Below are 4279 nucleotides of genomic sequence, written 5' to 3'. Positions count from 1 at the left end.
AGGAACTTCAACCTGACATGTCACGACACAAAATTACCACCGCAGCTGATTAGATTTTCCTCTCTCTCACTCGCTACGCTCTACTTCATCATTCTCCGTGGCGCACTTTCACACCCCGTTGCTGGACATCGGTTCCAGCTGGTTCCAAGTCCAAGTGATATCCAATGTGCGTGGTAAGGGCTTTTCACTTCCCTCTGCGCAAGAATTTCAGCAAGGAAATGACCGTACGCGGTGCAATTTTTCCGCTGCTTCGATTTGATTTGGGGTCTTTCCACTAGAATTGAACCAGTGCAGTGGTGCGCAAATTTTGTTTTCCGGCAAAAAACTGTTGATATTACCCTCAACAGCGTGTTGTTTCCGTGGTGTAGTGGTTATCACATCCGCCTAACACGCGGAAGGCCCCCGGTTCGATCCCGGGCGGAAACAGAAAACTTTTTTCCTTTTTTCACTGACATTTGAACAGTGAAGGTAATTTTGAGCAAAATTCGTTCTAAAGAAAACTAAATTTCTCTTTAGTTTGCTGTTATTTTTTTGTTCTCTGTTCTATTTTTTTCAATTGTAGTGTTTTAAGCATTTGGTCTTTTCTTCTACACTATTATCTGGTGTTGCAATTTGATGGTGCCATAACAGCTCTCAAATTTTTATCACAAATTTATATCGGATCCTGAACCCCTGGACTCGACCAGCGTGGTATCCTCAAGTTCCTCGACAGAGGGGACTTATAGCTTTTGCTGTTCGAAGGTAGATCACTACCAGCAACAACAACCTCGTGATCCGGCTCAGCACATAGAGGTATAAGACACAAACCCAATTATTTATCCGAGAGATGAGCGTTGACCGCTGCTGATGGCTTTGGGCTCGAGTCTTGGTCGGTTTGCGGTAGCTTCAATTATATCAACTGGTGCTACCACCATGTTCTATCCATTCCCAACCAAACCCCAGCACTGCACGTATAGCGGTTTCGGCTCCAGCTTCCAACCACCACAAGCCACTTGTCGTTTTGCGGGAAAGACCGGCAGAGCCCAGATTGAAACTTTAATCAACATTCCATTCGCTCGGTGACATTTGAACCTTCCGCCCGGCGGCAGCGGGCACGTGCACGATCCAGTCCAGAAAGACAGAAGTCATCGATACGCGGTCGATTCCAGTCCGGCTCCCTCCTGGCGATCACTCTACATTGTATCATTAGAGCTCTAAAGTCGAGAGATCCCTGCCAGCGATATCTTCACAACTCACACCACACACCACAAAAAAAAAAACGAAACAAAGCTAAACCAGCGCCGGCACGCAGAGTGATTATACTAATTTAATTTAGTTCAAAAGTCGTCTCGATATCTCCGAAATTACCACTCTTTCTTCGAGTCTTCACTCGAATACCACACAGAGATTAGAGCTTGAGTTAGGCTTAGAGGGTTGCGTTTTTTTTTTTCGTTCGTTTCGTTGATCGGTTTCGTTTAATTCTGTTAATTGTTTCTTGAGAAAATTGCATGTGAGCCGACCGAGCTGCTGACCAACAATTTTGGCTTTTATCTTTTTTTCCTCTCGCGAGCTAATCGTTTGTCTCTGGATTGCGTGTGGCGGCGTGATCTTTTCCTATTTGTACTAACTAAACGTATTTTCATCATTATTATTAGGTGGGTAATTCTCCGCCAACTCACACAGCAGTTGCCCCGACCCCTCTTCGATTTGCGTGAAACTTTGTCCTAAGGGGTAACTTTTGTCCCTGATCACGAATCCGAGGTCCGTTTTTTGATATCTCGTGACGGAGGGGCGGTACGACCCCTTCCATTTTTGAACATGCGAAAAAGGAGGTGTTTTTCAATAATTTGCAGCCTGAAACGGTGATGAGATAGAAATTTGGTGTCAAAGGGACTTTTATGTAAAATTAGACGCCCGATTTGATGGCATACTCAGAATTCCGAAAAAACGTATTTTTCATCGAAAAAAACACTAAAAAAGTTTTAAAAATTCTCCCATTTTCCGTTACTCGACTGTAAAAAATTTTGGAACATGTCATTTTATGGGAAATTTAATGTACTTTTCGAATCTACATTGTCCCAGAAGGGTCATTTTTTCATTTAGAAAAAAACTTTTCATTTTAAAATTTCGTGTTTTTTCTAACTTTGCAGGGTTATTTTTTAGAGTGTAACAATGTTCTACAAAGTTGTAGAGCAGACAATTACAAAAATTTTGATATATAGACATAAGGGGTTTGCTTATAAACATCACGAGTTATCGCGATTTTACGAAAAAAAGTTTTGAAAAAGTTGGTCGTCATCGATCATGGCCGTTCATGGTCACCCGCGACAGACACGGACGACGAAACAAAGAGAAACGCAAAAAGTAACTTTTTCAAAACTTTTTTTCGTAAAATCGCGATAACTCGTGATGTTTATAAGCAAACCCCTTATGTTTATATATCAAAATTTTTGTAATTGTCTGCTCTACAACTTTGTAGAACATTGTTACACTCTAAAAAATAACCCTGCAAAGTTAGAAAAAACACGAAATTTTAAAATGAAAAATTTTGTTCTAACTGAAAAAATGACCCTTCTGGGACAATGTAGATTCGAAAAGTACATTAAATTTCCCATAAAATGACATGTTCCAAAATTTTTTACAGTCGAGTAACGGAAAATGGGAGAATTTTTAAAACTTTTTTAGTGTTTTTTCGATGAAAAATACGTTTTTTCGGAATTCTGAGTACGCCATCAAATCGGGCGTCTAATTTTACATAAAAGTCCCTTTGACACCAAATTTCTATCTCATCACCGTTTCAGGCTGCAAATTATTGAAAAACACCTCCTTTTTCGCATGTTCAAAAATGGAAGGGGTCGTACCGCCCCTCCGTCACGAGATATCAAAAAACGGACCTCGGATTCGTGATCAGGGACAAAAGTTACCCCTTAGGACAAAGTTTCACGCAAATCGAAGAGGGGTCGGAGCAACTTTTCCCGATTTCGTGTGAGTTGGTAGAGAATTACCCAGGTTTGTGTAATGACGGGTCTAATGAACAAAATTATGACCAAATTTGAGTTTGACTTAATCAAACATAAGGAAACCAATTAAAATTGTATATTTGGACAATCTGTAATACATCTTCTTGCAAAATTATTAAAAAATAAATGTGCGTACTTTTTCAAAACATTTTTTTTTTGTAAAATCGCGATATTTCGTTGTAGTCTTGCTCTACATCTTTCCCACTGAGAATTTTTGTTCGAGCCACGAGTCTCAGGCTCGATCTCGAGCCAGATTGACTCAATAAAAAAAATATAATAATTGAAATTGGGTAATTCTCTACCAACTCACACGAAATCGGGTAAAGTTGCCCCGACCCCTCTTCGATTTGCGTGAAACTTTGTCCTAAGGGGTAACTTTTGTCCCTGATCACGAATCCGAGGTCCGTTTTTTGATACCTCGTGACGGAGGGGCGGTACGACCCCTTTTATTTTTGTACATGCGAAAAAAGAGGTGTTTTTCAATAATTTGCAGCCTGAAACGGTAATGAGATAGAAATTTGGTGTCAAAGGGACTTTTATGTAAAATTAGACGCTCGATTTGATGGCGTACTCAGAATTCCGAAAAAAACGTATTTTTCATCGAAAAAACACTAAAAAAGTTTTAAACATTCTCCCATTTTCCGTTACTTGACTGTAAAAAATTTTGAAACATGTCATTTTATGGGAAATTTAATGTACTTTTCGAATCTACATTGACCCAGAAGGGTAATTTTTTCATTTAGAACAACATTTTTCATTTTAAAATTTTGTGTTTTTTCTAACTTTTCAGGGTTGTTTTTTAGAGTGTAACAATGTTCTACACTGTTTTTAGAGTGTAACAGACAATTACAAAAATTTTGATATATAGACATAAGGGGTTTGCTTAGAAACATCACGAGTTAATGCGATTTTACGAAAAAAAGTTTTGAAAAAGTTGGTCGTCATCGATCATGGCCGTTTATGGTCACCCGCGACAAACACGAACGACAAAACAAAAAGAAACGCAAAAAGTTACTTTTTCAAAACTTTTTTTCGTAAAATTGCGATAATTCATGATGTTTATAAGCAAACCCCTTATGTCGATATATCAAAATTTTTGTAATTGTCGGCTCTACAACTTTGTTGAACATTATTACACTCTAAAAAATAATCCTGCAAAGTTAGAAAAAACACGAAATTTTAAAATGAAAAATTTGGTTCTCAATGAAAAAATGACCCTTCTGGGTCAAAGTAGATTAGAAAAGTATATTAAATTTCCCATAAAATGACATGTTCCAAAA

The 4279-nt window shown here is 38.4% G+C and overlaps 1 non-coding gene across 1 annotated transcript; it reads left to right on the top strand.

The window, feature by feature from the left end:
* Positions 1–353: 353 nt before the first annotated feature.
* Trnav-aac (transfer RNA valine (anticodon AAC)) lies at positions 354–426 on the top strand. Its single transcript has one exon. It is a non-coding gene; the product is annotated as a tRNA-Val (tRNA).
* The last annotated feature ends 3853 nt before the right edge of the window (positions 427–4279 follow it).

The sequence above is a fragment of the Culex pipiens genome, chromosome 3 (assembly GCF_016801865.2).
Source record: "Culex pipiens pallens isolate TS chromosome 3, TS_CPP_V2, whole genome shotgun sequence".
Taxonomy (NCBI): domain Eukaryota; kingdom Metazoa; phylum Arthropoda; class Insecta; order Diptera; family Culicidae; genus Culex; species Culex pipiens.
Note: the sequence above shows the minus strand (reverse complement) of the source record. Positions and strands in the feature narration are given on the sequence as shown.